General features: G+C 42.3%; 1 protein-coding gene and 1 long non-coding RNA gene across 4 annotated transcripts in view; one reads left to right on the forward strand and one right to left on the reverse strand.

The window, feature by feature from the left end:
- The window catches only part of cacna1hb (calcium channel, voltage-dependent, T type, alpha 1H subunit b), a 184,943-nt gene that overhangs the window by 44,198 nt on the left and 121,075 nt on the right, over nt 1-19,670 (forward strand). The gene's annotated exons all lie outside the window — the stretch shown is intronic.
- LOC141384614 (uncharacterized) lies at nt 13,977-18,731 on the reverse strand. The gene is made up of 3 exons (XR_012405435.1): nt 15,949-18,731; nt 14,805-15,184; nt 13,977-14,572 (listed from the first exon to the last, which is right to left on the reverse strand). It is a non-coding gene; the product is annotated as an uncharacterized lncRNA (long non-coding RNA).

The following is a 19,670-nucleotide window of genomic DNA, read 5'->3' on the forward strand; positions in this document are numbered from 1 at the left end:
GGCTGTTTTTCCATCCATGTCCATTCATCCGTCTATCTGTCCATCCATGACCATCCATCCATCCATCCATCTATATATCTAGTTAGTTCTTCCACAACTCAATATCTGATGACTGTCTATCCATCCATGTCCATCCATATCCATCAATATACATCTTTCCATCCATCCATCCATCTAGTTAGTTCTTCTACATTTCAGAATCTGATGACCTTTTTTTGATCCATGTCCATCCATCCGTCCATCCGTCTATCTGTCCATCCATGACCATCCATGACCATCCATCCATCCATCCATCCATCCATCCATCCATCCATCCATCCATCCATCCATCCATCTATATATCTAGTTAGTTCTTCCATAATTTAATATCTGATGACTGTCTATCCATTCGGGTCCATCCATATCCATCAATATCCATCCATCCATCCATCCATCCATCCATCCATCCATCCATCCATCCATTCATCCATCCATCCATCCATCATCCGTCCATCCATCCATCATTCTTTCAAATAAATGTACATCTTTTAATAAATCAGTTTAATGAACAATTCAATGACTCATAATGAAAGTCACTTGTTATTTCTGGAATGATTCAGTACTTTTTTTTTTTTTTTTTAACCAAACTTATGAATAGATTGATTTTTTTAAACAGACCACCTCTTGCTTGCCATATATGTACTGTCAAGCCTAAAATTATACCCCTGGTAAATTTTGACTGAAGCTTTTTATGAAATGTAAATGAAAGCTGCACATTATCTTATTGATGCCCTTATTGATACAGTATGTATTATATACATATCTTTTGGGAGAAGCCTGTGTCATTTCTAGTTAAAAAATTGCTGGTTGAATAATAGTAACTTTGAGTCAAAAATGTTCCAGTAAAAATAATATAAATAATTTTATTTATTTTTATTTATTTATTGTTTGTTTGTTTGTAAAAATATTAACATGTTAAAATGTTAAAGCTGGATATCCAACAGTCATTTCTGCAGTTTTCAATGTGACAAAAAAGTTCCTTCTGAAATCATTCTCTTATGCAGATTTGGTACAGACACAACGCATTATCTGTCGCTAAACATCTGAAAAAGAAAAACAAGGGAAAATGATTGACAGCTTAACATGTTAGTCACGTGACACCGCTTATCTGAATGAACAGTTCTTGGTCAGATTGAAAAACAGTATGTTCCAGACTTAATAATGATGGTCCAAGCATTAGCTTCTAGGACGAACAGCCTCTCTAATGGCCTAATGAGAGTGAGAGGGCAGACCGTCTTGTCGACTAAGTACAGAAGAGAGTAACAGCATTTCATGTGAGCTGCTGCTGTGCAAGAGTAATTCATACCGCAAAAAAAGCAAAAAAAAATTAAATAAAATCAACAACACAGAACGTTCGAGGTTACTAAAGTAACCCTTCGTTCCCCGAGGAGGGGAACGGAAGCACTATAAGTGGATTTGATTGTAAAATCCACGCATTGGGAGGTTCGGTTCAGAAGCTACTCGTCTGAAAGAGTATTGAACGGGCCAATTAAGAATGAATTGGCAGCGCAAGCCTGCGCAGGTGAGCGGCATAAGCAATCAACTGAGTATATAAGCTCACCTGGCGCCAGCAGACGCTATCCTTTTTAAGCTGAAGAGACTTTCAACAGCTAAGGGACAGTCATTATGGCGACGGAGTATAGTGCTTCCGTTCCCCTCCTCGGGGAACGAAGGGTTACTTTAGTAACCTCGAACGTTCCCCTTCGGGGGGAACTTCAGCACTATAAGTGGATTTGATTGTAAAATCCACGCATTGGGAGCCCATTGAAAGCGCCATAATGACTGCACCTTACCAACACCCCCGATGAGGAGATAGTCAAGCAAGCGTGACGCACCCACATCATGGGGGGCGCGGTCCTCCAACGTGTCCCTGGCCCTAATTTATCCTACTTCAACAGAAGTTTTACGGATTTATATATATTTTTTGGGAAGTCGTGAGCATCTAGATAATTCTAGGAAAATACGACAGTACGTTGGGAAGCGTGCAATCCCGATAGGGAGGACGCTGCGGAGGCCATCCGTTACCCAAGGGGGGATAGATGGCAGAATTTACATATGGACTAGCCCTAAAAAGGGGGAGTACGCATAGCAAAAGAGTGGTTAGCGGGGAGGGAAGACACGGGTCCGCCCAGGGGGGGGGACTTAACCGTGGCTGAATAAGCATATGGGATCGCCTAGTGGGGACCACGCATAGCAGGCACCTTTACCCAAAACGCGGGCTGACCAGCGGGCAGACCTACAACGTAGTGGGCCAGCAAGTGACTCCTCCGCTGAGTCAGTGCTGGGGGCCACGGAGGAATCTGCAGGGCTCACCTGACGGGGAACTTTACTGACAGATAAAAAGGCGCACGTATCTCCGTGTTAGGGAAAATGGCGCAGCAAGCGTGTTTCAACACCCTACCGAATTGTTTCCTCAATCACCAAGGGTTACCTAATACCCTTGAGGAAACCGGCTCCACTCGCAGATTGTAAAACCTTGCAAATGTGTTGGGTGTCACCCAGCCCGCAGCTCTACAGATGTCTGTTAGAGGGGCGCCGCGTGCGCGCGCTCGAGAGGATGCGAAGCTCCGAGTGGAGTGCGCACGCGCTCTCGGGGGACGCGGCTCATCTCGGCTCTGATAGTGAAAGAAAGGCATCCACAATCTAGTGGGAACTTATTTCGGTACGGCACTTCCCTGCTGCCGACCGCTATAACAGACGAAGAGCTGCTCAGATGATCTAAACTCTGAGTGCGGTCCGGATAATACGCAAAACGCGAACTGGACAATAAAGAAGGGCTGTGTCTGCCTCCTCCGAGGGCAGCGCTTGCAGGCTCACTACCTCGTATTAAAACGGAGTGGTAGGAACCTTGGGCACATATCGCGGGCGGGGTCTCAGGACGTGAGAGAAGCCAGCCCAATTACAGGCACGAGTCACTGACCGAAAAATGCCTCCGGGTCCCCGACCCTCTAATCGATATCAACGCGACCAGCAGAGCTGTCTTCAGGGACAGAAATATACTGAGTCGAGGATCGAAGGGATCTGACGCGGCTTGTGTAGCGAGGGCGAGATCCTAAGAGGGCATGAGAGGGGGCGGGGTGGATTAATTCGCTTAACGCCCCTGAGGAACCGGATGATGAGGTTATGCGTTCCCACGGTGCTGCCAGCCACCGCGTTATGAGAGCGGAGATGGCAGCCACGTAACCTTGAGTGTGGAGGGCGACAGCCTGCTCTCCAACTTCTCTCGGCGTAAAGAAAGCACAACGCTGATCTGGCAAATTACGGGGGTCTTCTCAGCGAGAGACACACCATTCAGTGAATAGACTTCACGTCAGGGCATAGGCGCGCTCGGGGAGGGGGCTCTAGCCCGAGTGACGGTATTAGCCACCGCAGTCGGAGGTTACCTAAGTCTTCCTCGCGTCTAAAAATCTCTAAAGATCGGCGAGGGTGCCAGGTGGTGCCCTGTCCCTGAGAGAGTAGGTGCTCTCTCGAAGGGACTGCCAGGGGAGGGCTATCGCGAGGGAGAGCTCTGACATCCAGGTCCGGTTGAGCCAGAGGGGCGCAACCAGCAACCTGTTCCTCGTCCTCCCTGACCATGCACAGTAACTGCGCGAGCAGGCTCACTGGGGGAAACGCGTATTGCGCGTGCCCCGAGGCCAGCTGTAAGCCAGTGCATCCGTGCCGAGAGCACTCGGTCAGGGAAAGAACAACTGGCAATGAGCGATCTCGGGGGAAGCAACAGATCGATCTGGGCTTCCCCGAATCGCGCCCATATCAGCTGAACAGACTCGGGGTGGAGTCTCCATTCTCCAGGACGCAAGGCTGCCGTGAGAGCGCATCGGCTGCACGGTTGAGCTTGCCTGAATATGAATGGCGTGCAGCGATTTCAGCCGCGGATGACTCCAGAGGAGCAGACGGCGGGCGAGCTGAGACATGCGGCGAGAGCGCATACCCCCTATACGGCTGATATACGCCACCGCCGCCGTACTGTCCGTCCTGACCAGCACGTGTTGCCGCTCCAACACCGGAAAAAAACGGTGGAGAGCGAGGAACACTGCCAACAGCTCCAGGCGATATGCCAATGCAACTGGGTACCTTTCCACAGGTCCGCAGCCGCATGCCCGCAACGCACAGCCCCCCAGCCCGTGTTGGAAGCGTCTGCTGAAACGACAACAAGACTGGACGCCTGTTCTAGAGACACCCAGGCCTGTAGGAATGAGGGGTCGCTCCAAGGGCTGAGGGCGCGGTGACACAGCGCAGTAACAGAGACTCGGTGTACGCGCGCGTGCCATGCGCGTCTGGGGACTCGATCGTGAAGCCAGTGCTGAAGTGGTCTCATATAGAATAATCCGAGCGGCATGAAGCGGCTGCGGATGCCATATGCCCCAGGAGCCTCTGAAATAGTTTCAGTGGGACCACTATTTTACTGTCGAGCTCTCAGACAGTACAGCATCAGCTGAGCGCGCTCTCCGGAGAGGCGCGCTGCCATGGTGACCGAGTCCAGTTCCAGCTCGAGAGAAGAGATCCTCTGCACGGGGGCGAGTTTGCTCTTTTCTCGGTTGACCTGAAACCCCCACAGGTGGAAGTGCCAGAGCACTTTGTCTCTGTGCATAATCAACTCTGTGCATAATCAAAAGAGAGGGCAAATTCAGCCAGTCGTAAAGAAATTGAGTATGCAGATGCCCGCGAGCCGAAGGGGCGCTGAGGCACCCTCCGCGGGCTTGGTGAGGACCCGCGGAGACAGAGAGAGCCCGAAGGGGAGGGCTTTGTATTGCCAAGCTCGACCTTCAAACGCAAACCGCAGAAACTGTCGGTGGCGAGGAAGAGTGGAGACATGGAAATACGCGTCCATCAGGTCTAATGCTGCAGACCAACCCAGAGGACGAACGCACCGGAGGATGCGCTTCTGCGTGAGCATTCTGAACGGCAGCTTGTGCAGGCAGCGGTTCAAAATGCGCAGATCTAGGATTGGCCGTGACCCACCGCTCTTTTTGGGCACGATGAAGCGTGGGCTGTAAAACCCGCTCTCCATCTCGGCTGGAGGGAGCGGCTCGATTGCATCCTTCGCCAGGAGGACAGCAATCTCCTCTCGCAAGACAGGGGCGGACAGGGGGCTGACCCTGGTGAATACACACCCGTGACTTGGGGGGCCGTTTCGCGAACTGAATCGCATAGCCGAGTCTGATTGTGCGTATGAGCCACCGCGAAGAGCTGGCCCGCGCTAACCAGGCAGGCAGAGCTCTCGCTAATGGACTCATCGCTACAATCGCTGACGTACCAGCAGTGGGGCAGCGCGGAGTGGGTGTGCTGATCCGGGAAGCTCGCGGGTCCCACGGAAAAGCTGGAGGTGAGATATTTGCTCTCACTCCAAACCCGAGCTCCGGAGGGGAGGCTCGAGGGGTGGGAGAAAGGACCGTCCTCCCAGCGCTCGTGAGCCACTGGCGAAACGCACCGAATCTGCAAGCTAGAAAGCATAGCGTCCCAGACTGGCAGATTTCGGGCTGTCACATCTGGGGAAGTGAAAAGTGCCCTTTCATAATGTTTTCATGGCAGTAAAAAGTGCCGTTGGAAATGGGGCTCCGCCCTCCAGCGGGGAAAGAGCAAGTTCCCTCTTCTCCAGATGGCCTGTCCCAGGGGCGCTTCGCGGTCCGTTGCCGGACTTAGCGGCGTTCTGGGCAGGGGGGCTGCCTGCTTCCGAGGTGCCCGACGCGCTCGCTTCGCCGGAGGCGTGTGCGGGGGCGGAGCAGATCTCGTAGGCGGGCGCCTTCGGCGAGGAGCAGGTATGAATGGCACGGCGGGCGGAGCGGGCTACGGACCGCCGATAAGACATCACCCACCAACTGCTCTCTCACCGCCTTGAATTCCTGGGTGAATTCACAGACAGTGTCGCCGAACCTGGCTGGGGATATGGGGAAGTCAAGAAAGCGGACTTTGTCGACTTTGCGCATATCAGCCAGGGGTGGCGCTCCTGGACCACTAATGTGGACATCGTCCTCCCCAACGCACACGCAGCGGACTCAGTAGTCCGAAGAGCTAAGTCGGCGGCGGTGCGAAGCTCGTAAGCCTGGGTTGGACCCACCCTCGTGCAGCTCGGCCAGCGCCTGCGCTTGGTAGCGCTGGTAGGTGGCTATCGCATGCAAGGCGGAAGCAGCCTGGCCCGCAGCTATGTAAGCTCTAGCTCCGAGGGAGGTAGATAACTTACAGGCTTTGGATGGGAGACGAGGCGAACCCGCCAAGAAGAGGCGCCGCGCGGATTTACCGCCATCGCGCACTCAACCTGAGGAATCGCCACATACCCCCTGGCTGTTTCACCGTCAAGAGTGGTTAGGGTGGAGGAACACGCAGCACGAGCAGAAAAAAGTGCTTTACAAGACCGCGTGAGCCTACTGTGCACCTCCGGGAAGAAGGGAACGCCCCTCTAGTCGGTCCGGCCGCGGAGCTGGGGGATAAACCATCTCCAACCCACGGCCGAAGCAGCCCGGGAAAGCACGGCTAACATGTCCGTTTCAGGATCCGTAGTGACAGCGCTCACCAGCCCGAAGGGGGCGAGCGGGTCTGGATCATTGGACAATAAAAGCCCACCCTCCGATGCCGCGGTGGACATCTGGTCTCCGGTGTCATCGGGCGTAAGGGCTACCATCTGTTAGACGGATCGCTTCCCCCGCCCGAAGCTTGGATGGAGCGCTTAGAGGAGCGGGAGGTCCGCGGGCCCGTGGGCGACGAATTATCTCTCGCTGAAACCCTCAGATCTGCCCGAGTGCCCGCTGCAGAGCAGGGGACAACTGGGGTGGTTCGCCCTTTTGCAAAGGCTAACCGCGATCTTGCGCAACAGTCATGGCATCGCAATGACGACATGAACTGCCCGCGAGCAGCGCATTAACATGCTGGACCCCCAGACATGTAACACAGTGCCCGCGCCCATCATCCGAGGACAGGAAACCACCGCATCCAGAAACGCACAGTCGGAGCGCCGTCCTGATAAGGACGTGCTGCACGACTGTGTTGCTCTTTCTGTGAAGTTTGCAACTTTATACGCACCGCTCTGGAGGACCGGACCCAAAGAACGCCAGGCAAGGGAGAAACCCAGCTCGACCGTCTGCCACTGCGTGTACACACTCTGGACCGGGAGAATGCTCTCGTTCGCTCAGAATCGCTGGTCACAGCAGGAGGAACCCTCATCGACTCGATCAGAAAGTCTCTGAAGCGAAAAGGATAGCGTCTGCTGGCGCCAGGTGAGCTTATATACTCAGTTGATTGCTTATGCCGCTCACCTGCGCAGGCTTGCGCTGCCAATTCATTCTTAATTGGCCCGTTCAATACTCTTTCAGACGAGTAGCTTCTGAACCGAACCTCCCAATGCGTGGATTTTACAATCAAATCCACTTATAGTGCTGAAGTTCCCCCCGAAGGGGAACTGCTGGTTCTGACTGAGTACTGGCTCACTTTGAACACTGGCTTCTTTAGGCCAGTGTATTGATTTCTTGGTTCTTCACTGTATGTGCAGAGATGCTACTCTAAAGAATACAACTTTTTTAACAGTAAGGTGTAGATATTTACTTAAATTTGATATAAAGTGTGTATTTTATTTTATTTTTAAATATATTTAGCTGTTTTTAGCATTAAAAATAAACGATAACACAATACACAGAATGTCAGACACAATATAGTACAATATGGTCAAGAAAGCATAAGAAATTTTGATTAAATAAAATACAGTATATAATTTATAAAGAAGCATGTACATTGTAAATAAAATCCTGGATGACTGAAATTTTTAAGCTGAATCAAAATAACCTGAAGAGTCCATTGAACTTATATTGTTAAACTGACTTAAAACGGCTTGCATAACTTATAAAATTAAGTTAGTTTAACAAGTTACAATGAACTAAAAACATATGCTGTCATGACTAATTGTTTATATAATTTTTTTTACACTTAACGTACGCCAAACCAATCAAGTCCACAAAAAGATACAAGTCAGCATTACTAATAAAAAGCCTTATTGAATTTCAGATTTTGACAAATATCTTTTGTCTGTTTGCTAATCCATATCTCAATTCTTCTATGGGCTTATTTGAGTATTTTAGTGTTGTTATTATTATGCTATGATTTATTTGTATATTAAAAATTGTATAAATTTTTAGCTTATTTTCTTCTGGTGTGTTATTGTGCAACCTTTCAAATCTTTCGTTTTATTTAAAGTGCCTTGATTTTGCTGTTGTCAAAGTTCCTAATTTTGTTTTGGAGGTCTACTGGAATAGGTTTACTCTACATCCATCCAAGGTCAAAAAACTATTTTGCTTTCTCATAATAGACCAAAACTTTGAAGCTCAAAATCTCTAAATCATTCAGAACGCAGATAGAACCTTATAATTCCAAGGTGGTGATATGTTTGAGAATTAACAATATTAGCCTACTCATATTAACCTTTATTTTACATCTAAAGAATCTTGAGAAAGAATCGGGATCTTGATTTTACGCAAAAAACAAAATTGTGATTCACATTTAAGCCAGAATCGTGCAGCCCTACAGCCATACATAATACATAATTCGCGATCTCCAGAAATGTATATAGGGCTACGTTTTCAGAATAAGCCTATGTTGCATAAAACAGGAAGTACATTTTAGTATTTCAAATAAAAAATTGCAAGGGCCAAACTATTTTTTTCTTAATGACATGACGAATTGTTCACCACAAAACTAGCAATGTGGGCTAACAAAGTTAAACAGTGTTAGTTTTGATATAATTTGTACTTTAATAGTTCATTCATTCATTTTTGTTTCGGCTTAGTCACTTTATTATTCTGGGTTTGCCACAGTGGAATGAACCGCCAACTTATCCAGCACGTTTTTTACGCCGTGGATGCCCTTCCAGCCACAAACCATCATTAGGAAAGCACTTTAATAGTAGTTTTTACTAACAACATCGCCAAATTCTTGTTCTCTGGCAATGAAATTGTACTATACTTTCCTCCTCCATGACCTCATGACAGCAAAATACTCTCTTCCACTTCTCTCTCTCTCTCCCTCTCTCATGCAGTCTGTCTGAATTATTTACGCACTGTTATTGAGAGGATTTTTACTTACAGTAGAACAAATCTGAAGAAACCAGAACACATGCACATGCTTAGACATCCGGCGCTGATCTGCATGAATATGAACACAAACACACAAATATCCGGCCCACGTCCTATTTTTAAACTATTATCGTTAAAGGAACAATGTAATTTGGAGTGTAAATGAACAATTCCTTCACAGATGTTTTCAGTTTCTCAGTCTCTCTCTCTTTACTTTCTCTCTTTAGTTTTTACTCTCAAATGCGCCTTTGATATGATTATGAAATGTTGTGTATGTGTGTGGGTGTGTTTTGTGTCTAATGGGTGCACGTATGACAGATGCGATCACTATCTGCTTGCCCAATCCCATCCATCAGCCCCCCTGTAGCCTGACCCATGAGCGCCAGAGCTAGTTTGAGGGGCGTTTTTTTGTCCTGCTGTCCTCTAATGAAGGATGCATATGTGTGTGCGTGACATCCGAAACATTCAGGTCTGCAATGCAGCATGATGTACGGGAGTGTGTGTGCGATACGTTGCATTATACCGTGCTTTACTGGGTTTGCATCAACAAAACACTGAAGTCTGGTTAAATCCCCCTCTATGAATCGTGACTTGCTGCAGCAATGCCGTAGTAAGCACTTTTATAAACTATTGTAAGCCACACACACATTTGAAGCGGCTTCACTGCGTCAGTTTGAGTTAGCTCTTTATTTAGAGAACTTAGATACGTTTGACAACCTCTACCGAATATTAAAAGCATGGGAGAATGTCGTCTTGACTCTGTGGTGTCATATTCTGTTTGCATAAAGAGTCACATCTGGCAAGAATTTGTGTAGGCATGGGCATGTTGTTGTTAATATAATAGATCTGCATTTGCTGAATGAAATTGTAGGGAATCACAAGGACGGTGGGATAGTTTTAGGTGGGTTTAGGTTGTAGATTTTTCCTTCTGTGAAATGAAATGCAGAATCAGTGGCGCTGTCAGGACACCCTGCACACATCTTGTGTCCTGTCAGCTGTGGAAAAGAGCCAACACACAATGCAACACTGTTTTAGCTGTGGATATACAGTACTGTAGGTGGCTATAAATGAGTAGATATGTACAGTATGCACTGAACACAAGAACACTTATGTTTTAGTATAAAAATTGTGACTAAATTATATAATAAATTGTAACTAATATATATATATACATATATATATATATATATATATATATATATATATATATATATATATATATATATATATATATATATATATATAAATTTATAGTCAGATTCTGAAGTTAAACGTCCTATTCATTTTCTCCATAGAGGAACTGATTTTGAATTAATTTAAATAATTATAAGATCAATAAAATGTGGTAAAATATGTTTTTAATTTCATTCTTATGCATTAAAACATGTCACTTATATTGTGATGCATGTATTTTATTAAATATGCAAACTTTTAATTATTATAATTAATAAAATATGAATTAAAATAATTAAATGAATTAAATTATTACCAAAAAGATCAATATTAAAAAATGTTACTAATTCATTCATTTATTTTTAACAAAAAAATACAATATTAATAATACAACAGGCTTAACAAATGTTATAGCAATATTACAGAGTAGTTTGAATGATGGTAATACTATTAAAAATTATCTGATTCATATTAAATGAAAACAAGAAAATGAATGAGAAAACTATTGAGAGATTAGAATGGCGAAATGGTTTAATTAGTGGTAGAAATATTTATTTATTAATTTTCCTTCAACTTAGTCCCTTATTTATCAGGGGCCGCCACAGCGTAATGAACTGCCATCTATTCTGCCTGCAACATATTGACTGAGAAAGTGGTAGTAATAATAATAATAATAAATGAATAAAATAAATAAATAAGTACAGTTTTCTCCATAGAGGAAATGATTTTGAGCACTGTAGATAATTATAAGATCAATAAGATGTTGTAAAATATGTTTTTAATTTCACTGTAATACTAATTCATTCATTCATTTTGACAAAAAAAGACTATATTAATAATACAACAGGCATACAAAAATGTTTTAACAATCTTAGAGAGTAGTTTGAATTATGGTAATACTATTACTAATTATGTAATACTGTTGATTTAATGAAAACTAAATCATTTTAAATGAAAACAAGAAAATTAATAAGAAATGAGAAAACAATGAGAAAGCTATTGAGGGATTAGAATGACGAACTGGTAGAATTCGTGGTACAAGTAGTAATATTCATTCATTCATTTATTCATTTTACTTCAGCTTAGTCCCTTATTATCATGGGCAGAATGAACTGCCAAGTATTCCAGCATATGTCTTACACCCTTCTAGCTGCAACACTGGACTAAGAAAGTGTTAGTAACAATAATAATATATGAATGAATGAATGAATGAATGAAAATAATAAATAAATAAATAAATAAATAAATAATAAAAGTTTAATTTTGAAGGAAAAAAATGATAAATTATTCATTCATTCATTATGGCTTAGTCCCTTTATTAATATGGGTTCATTACAGCAGAATGAACCGCCAACTTATCCAGCATATGTGTTACACAGCAGATACCCTTCCAATTGCAACCCAACACTGTGGAACACCGATACACTCTTGCATTCACACACATACACTACGGACAATTTAGCTTACCCTATTCACCTATAGCGGATGTCTTTGGACTGTGGGTGAAACCGGAGCACCTGAAGAACACTTAAGCCAACAATGGGGAGAACATGCAAACTCCACACAGAAACGTCATTTGACCCAGCGGGGGCTTGAACCAGCGACCTTGCTGTAAGGCGATTGCGCTACTCACTGTGCCACTGTGATGCCAATAATAAATGAATAAACAATTATTTTTTAGAAAAGATCCAACTTGATATTTAAAGTCAGTTCAATGTAATGGAAGTTAAAAAGACTTAAATTAACTATTTAATTCACAAGTTAAGGGAGCAAATTAGTTTTTACAGTTGCTACAAAGATATTAGTCTATAGAATGTTGCTGTTATATTAATTGATCAACGATTTTTAAGCTTATAAATAGTATAGCATTTGTTATTAGCTTTTAAATTATTGTATTCAGCATTAATATTTCTGGTGAAAAATAACATTAACCATAATTCTGCAAAGGAATATCAGTCAGAAAAATATGCATATTTACTGCACACATACACAGACATACAGTAAGCATCTATGGATAAAACACAGAGACCATTTCTAAAGTTATTTAGCATTTGTGTGCAGAAAAAATAAAATGAAATGTAAATGTTCACCTACAATGCAGATGTAGAGAACAAAGTCTTTTAATAATAAATCCACAATGAAAACCCAGGAGATTGCAGGATAAAATGCAAGACAACCCCATACTATAAACAATAGCAGACAGGGAGAACTGAACCAAGAGGAGAGTATAAATTATACAGAGTAAAAGTGGGAACTAAACAGGAACAGCTAAACAGAAAGATGATCTAATAAAACTAGACCTGAATAAAAAAATAAAACTGAACTTAAGCAAAACAAAACACACATGAACCTGTCATTTTTAGTATTGCAATTAGAATTAGAATTCTGTTCATTTATTTTTGTTTAAACACAATCTAGAAACATACCTATTAAAATATCTGCTACACATCATACAAAATACATTCCTTATCCTCCAAAGAATACATTTAAAGGAGAATTAGCTCTCCTGAATTATTAGCCCCCCTGTATATTTTGCCCTAATTTCTGTTAACGGAAATAAAAAAATTCAACACATTTCAAAACATAATAGTTTTAATAATTTATTTCTAATGATTGATTTATTTTATCTTTGCCATGATGACAGTAAATAATATTTGATTAGGTATTTTTTCAAGTTACTAGTATTCAGCTTAAAGTGACGTTTAAAGCCTTACCAATAGTGTAAAATGCAGAGGATCGGATATGAGTTAAAGTCACTTTTAAAAGATGATGTAAGCAGATCATCAAAAAAATCGAATTAAAATTTAAAATGTTTTAACAATCTTAGAGAGTAGTTTGAATTATGGTAATACTGTTACTAATTATGTAATACTGTTGATTAAATGAAAACTAAATCATTTTAAATGAAAACAAGAAAATTAATAAGAAATGAGAAAACAATGAGAAAGCTATTGAGGGATTAGAATGACGAACTGGTAGAATTCGTGGTACAAGTAGTAATATTCATTCATTCATTCATTCATTTTCCTTCAGCTTAGTCCCTTGATATCACGGGCAGAATGAACTGCCAAGTATTCCAGCATATGTCTTACACCCTTCTAGCTGCAACACTGGACTGAGAAAGTATTAGTAACAATAATAATACATGAATGAATGAATGAATGAATGAAAATAATAAATAAATAAATAAATAAATAATAAAAGTTTAATTTTGAAGGGAAAAATTTACTTACATTTTTTAACTTTTTTTACTTTTAAAAGATGATGTAAGCAGATCATCAAAAAAATCGAATAGTCACAAAATCAGAATTGACCATCAAGATCTGCAGTGTAAATGCAGCCTTAGTTCGTATCTTCAGCAGTACTTTAAAGTCATATCTTAGTCAAAGTGATTTAGTTACTAAGTATACATTGTGTTATTATCACTACAGTATTATGGACTGAAAGATTCGCCGTAAATGCTGCTCTCCGGTTGTAAACATGTAAATACCATAATCAAACGTTGTATTGGATTTTCGGTGCATTTTGTGACAGGATAGTCTATCCACACATGGCTTTCTGATGCTACCTGCTTGAGTGCGTTTAAGTTAGTGAGAAATGCAGAGGTTTTTTTTTTCTCCCATACAGCGTGTGGTATCAAACATTCCAATACAGCAACACTCTTCCAGCAGTTCCTCGCATCCTGAAAGTTGTAAACTGCAGTTGAAGTCGACAAATAATAATTTGGCAAATAAATTGTTTACTGATGTCCATAACAGTCACTGTCTGTCTATGCTGCGTGTGATTATTTTGCCTTAGTGAAAATCAGCACGTGCTCGAGCTGAAAACTCTCATTTTTATGCAAACCCACCCCCTTTCCCTCCCCAAACTTACACCTAAACAGAGCCATACTCACCCTCTTTCCTGACTCTTTTTTCACGTCTGGAGGAATGAAACAGGAACAAAAACGTGTGTAGGATCCAAGTGCAGTTTTAATGTGAAATTAGTGCAGTGACAGAGACAAAAATCCAAAAATCAAAGTGACAAAGTATCAAAATAAACAAACAAACAAGGAACTCAAACAGATTAAACTAGAACTATTACTAGAACTACAACTAGACTGGCTGAATGACAGCTGTGATTGCAAATCAGTAGAGCTGCACGATTCTGGCTAAAATGAGAATCATGATTTTTTTGCTCAAAATAAAGATCACGATTTTCTCATGATTCTGTAGAAAATAAATGTATGGTAAAAACAAACCTATGGCACAACCTCGATAATAATATTATGTGTAGGTCTACTGGCTTCTATAAATAATTCTATTCTACTTATGATAATTCTGATGTTGAATTATTATGTTTGAGATACATGCTTCCAATCTGTCATATTAGACAATTTTATTCTCTGGTAAAACCAGACGTTTGCCATTATCAGATTATAATTAACAATATATAGGCTAGAGTACTTATACTGACATTGTAAACATTTATTTTCATGCACAACTGTGGGTTCGCTATGAAAGAAAAAACATATTAAATGCTTGTCGCAATCATAACTCTAAAATGCGATATGATTATTTAAATGACCTGCACACTTTTGGTTTCATTCTGACTGCTAAGTGCTTGTTTATACTTCGCGCGCGGCTCCCAACCAATCACTCTGTGGCACAAACTGAATATTATTTACAACTGTATTACCTGTTACTCGCAACATATGCAGGTTCTGTTCACTAAAGTAGACGCGCGCGTCTATCATTAAGGAGAGTGAGCGTGTCCTCTCTGTGATAACAGCTCACGGTCAGCCGCACACGTCACGTGTGATTTCCCGATCGCGAAAACATCATTATATGAAGACAAAAATGACATTTTTAGGTGAATTATACCTTATAAATACAGTATGTGACTCATTCAACATCATTTGGAGGTGTCAATAGCCCCTTTCACACATACAGACCTTTCCGGAAAATTTCCGGCAATTTTCCGGAAAGGTTGTATGTGTGAACAGGTCCTTTTTGAAAATACCGGTAAATTCGTTCTGGCTATTTTCCGGAAAGAGAAGTTGTAACATTACCGGCAATTTGCCGGAATGCTGCGCTGTGTGAATGCAGAAGGAAGATTCCCGTAATAAGCGCGTGCACGTCTAGAACGTGCTGACGTGAGACGTCTGCTTTAGCCAATCACAACAGTCAGACGCATTTACGTCCGCGCGGTTTGTGAGGATAAAAGCCTTTGAATATTTTTCCAGACACATTTAGCTGCTAGAATTTAGTCAGATCACGTTTATATGTTCATCTTAATGCCAACTGTGTAAATAATCATCGATGAGATGCTTATGACAAGCCGTTGTTTGTTTACCTTCAAGCTTTGCGTGCGCCTATGAGCGCCGCACACGCAGATATTAAGAACATCTCGACATGCGAAAGTGATCCTGCGAAAGTTGTTCACAATATTGATCATCCACAGAGTTTGTAATTTAGTCAAATGTTTACAAATACAAGCGCAGCCGTTTAAAGCTCATTTGTGGTGAATGATGTCAGAATTTACCGGTATTTTGGAATGGATGTGTGAATGCTCTTTTCCGGAAAATTTCCGTAACGTCCTCGCCTGTGTAAACAGCGCTTTTTTGAATATACCGGTAAAGTCGTTCCGGAAATTTTCCAGAAATTTACCGGTATCACTGTGTGAAAGGGGCTAATGTCACTGAGCAACGTGTGTGAAACAGTGAAAAGACACGTGCAGCCGCCTTTTCTTCTCTCTTGAACTTGAAAATATGATTGGCAGAATCGTAGAAATGCTGGATTAAGATCTTCGAGGGGGTCTAATCGAGATCGGAATCTTTTAACGATTAATTGTGCAGCTTTACAAATCAGTATATATGGAAGACCGGGTGTGTGCGCGAAGGAATGTATAGATATGTAGTTCTTAAGCCACTGTAGTTCGTCGAGAGTGCTGCTGAACTACAGTGGCATCTGGTGGACATAGACAGTCATGACACAAGAGGTGTGACAACACCCTGCTGAGACAGGTGAGGATTCATGGCCCTTTAAAAAGCCTTAAATTTGACATTGTAAAAACCTGCAGAAACCCTGAGGGCTACTCATTTTGACTTTAACTGTACACTTCAGATGTTTTTTTTTTCATACATTTACTCATTTTGTATTAAAAACATCATAAAATGGCTTGGCAAGCGCACTTTCTTTCCTGTGTTTATGTATTTCCCACTGAAACAGGAAGTTTTAGTTTACACCACAGCTGTGAACTTTGCTTTGCTACTTGCTAATGCTAGTCCGACGCCGACGAGACACTCTCATTCTGGAGAGCGCTTTATTGAACAAATATTTGTATATGCTCCAGAGAGCAAGATGAGTCAGTGATATTTTTGGTCCGCTTCCTCGGAAAAGAACTGTTGGGTGTCATTCCACTCCCTATGTTGCGAATCAATATATCTAAACATTGGGACACAGATGACTCCTGTTTTCCTGCAATGTGATTACTCTGTCTCATATTAAAACATCACTGGCATCGATCGTTTATCGTGCATCACCATAGTGCTGCCTAAAATGAGCTATGAAGCCAGGAGACATGGACAAAATTAAATACGTCAGTTCCATTTTGATTTCTGCTGCACATATTTTAAGTTTATCACTTCGTTTGGGGGTTGAACGTTTTTAGCAATATTAATATAGTGCTGGCTATTATATAAATGCAGTTTATTGGCTTTAAGATTGCATTGGACTGTGGAAGAGATTCAAGAGACAATGCAATTCTGTTTTTTGCACAGTATGTTGTGGCTATATATTGTTAAGTACTGCATGAAGACAAGACCAATCACATTTTAGTATGCAAATAGAGCAATAAACCGATTGCAATTCAATATGCAAATGTGAGGTTGACAGTAGAGTGCACTCGCTTTTTCAGCAGCACTAGTTAAGTATTTTTCCTCATTCCTGTTCCCATAGGGATTTTATAGTCTTTATGAAGGTATTAAAAGCAATGAGCCAAACAACCAACTATGAGAGTCAGGATGATACAAACATTTCAGTTGGGTTTTCATCCTAACATGAAGCAAGTCATTTCAAAGTTTGCAAAAAAAGAAAACAGAGTGTTAGCTGCATCTCCATCAAGCTGACTGTAGCTAACACTATAGAATACTAAAGACGTGTCACTTGTACAGTTTTGAATAGGGAAAAGTGTAACGGTCAATATGGCGAGTGAAGCCCCGCCTACTAGTACAGGAGCCAATCGTCGATCACTATAGACTGAGGATTCTCTGGGGGAGGGGCTCGGACCAGATGTGAGTTTCTGCAGATTTTGTGTGATTTTAAAATATTTGGAAATTATACTCATGAGACGTTGATGTTGTTTAATTGTATTGGTGATTACTAATAGGAAATGTAATCCTTTTTTTTTTTTAAATCAAATAAATTTTTTTACATTATAGTTGTAATGATTAATTTCAACATAGGCTTCTTCTGAAAACGTAGCCCTATATAGATTTCTGGAGATCGCAAACTATGTAGCCAGAGGTACTTATGGCTGCATTTTGTCTGTAAAACGAACGCTATGGGGCAGTATGACACTGTTCCTTATAGCGCTTACGAGCTAACCTCTTACCTTCGTGTGAACGGCATTCCTGCTTTTACGTTTTTTTCCAGTGGCTCATCACGTACGTCAGAGGATTTGAGAAGCAGAGAGGAGTTGACTGTGACATCCGGGTTTGAGTCTGGTAACGAACGCTTTTAGAAAGCAGGTAAAACAAAAACAGAAGTCAAAAAGTAAAACAAACATGTAAATAACAGGGTGAGAATGTGGTAAAATCTGAAAACGTGGTTAAAATATGGCTTTTGTTTTTCTGGATTGCTTTTGAAAACACTAGGTTTGGTTAAGGGAAGTGGGTGGGCGCTGGTCAATCGGTGCTTTTGAAAACATCATTGGTTGGGTTTAGGGAAAGAGGTGGGTAGGGGATTGGTTGGTTGGTCAGTCAGTCGACAGCAGCTTTTGGTGGACTTACACGAGAAGAGCAGGCTAGAGGTCTGCCAGATTTCTGCGGCGCGGGTATAAATTTCCGAATAAATCGCTGGAGCGGTTGGTAACGGGTTTAATTTGGGACGGGAGCGGGCTGTCTAGCAATATCACTCCCGACTCCCGAGTGAGCACGCGTATGTATGTGTGTAAATGAAATAGCGCAATGCTGTGTTTAGCTTGTTTGGTGCTGTGTGTGTGTGTGTGTGTGTGTGTGCGCGTGAATGAGAGAGAGAGCTTTGCCTGTGTGTGTGCTTGGTGCTTATGTGTGTGTATGTGTGTGTGTGTGTGTGTGTGTGTATGTGTGTGTGTGTGTGTGTGTGTTTTAGAGTGCGCGCAAAAGAGAGACAGAGAGCTTTGCCTGTGTGTGTGCTTGGTGCTTATGTGTGTGTGTGTTTATACAGACAGCTTGTTATAGCCTGTCTGGACTGTATAGCTGGGTGATTTTCGGTTTTGTTCTCCCCCCAGCTCTTTAGCGGGCGCGGCGGGTAGAAAACGGGGCGGGTCGGGCAGCGGGACAACAAGTGCTTCATATAAGCGGGAGCGGTCGGGTTCGGGCTAAAACCTGGCAGGTGCGGGCGGGAGTGGGATTCAAAATTTAATCCCGTGCAGATCTCTAGAGCAGGCTCGAATGGCACTAGCTAGAGAAATTTGAGATCCCAAGCTGGACTGGCCAAGCTTCTCCGTCCAGGTGATGCCATGTAATTTGCGACAAACACGGAAAGTTGATGTGACGCTCTCCACATGTAGCAAAACTATAGAGTGAAGCAGAAGGCAAAATGGAAAAATGTAAGTTTGTGTACTTCTGGTTGGAGAAAGACGAGTTTAAACAATGGTTGAAGCCTGTTGTTGAAATTAACCACGACAACTGTTTATTATGTTAAAGGTTTGATACTGATCAGAACTTGAAGTGGCGATTAGGTCTTAAATTATTTTGAGAAGGTCTTTAAAAAGTCTTAAAAAGATGTTGAAATTACCTTTAGGATTCCTGCATATACCCTAATAATGCATGGATGAAGGCTTCCTTATGGGAAAAAATGATTTAAAAAAATTACACAATGCCTTTAAAAAAGTGAGCAAACACTAATGCATTCTATTATAGTTTACTGACCTTTGCAGTTACAAGAATGAAGAAGAATTGATTCTGGAAATCTACACTTCATGCAATAAAAGGCATCTCAAATGTTCAAATCATGATAAAGCTAAACTTTTCCCAACTAAGGTCGATTCAGTTCAGCATAATCCACTGGAGCCCTGTAAAAGGGGAAGGCACTATTGCTGTAATTCATAAATAATGAGGGTGGTCCACGCTTGTTCTTTCACGGTCTGTAGCTACAGTATGAGGCAACAGAGGACATCACATGCAATTCCACAGCCTCAAACTGAAATAAAGAAACAAAC

This window comes from Danio rerio, chromosome 1, assembly GCF_049306965.1.
Source record: "Danio rerio strain Tuebingen ecotype United States chromosome 1, GRCz12tu, whole genome shotgun sequence".
Lineage (NCBI taxonomy): Eukaryota > Metazoa > Chordata > Actinopteri > Cypriniformes > Danionidae > Danio > Danio rerio.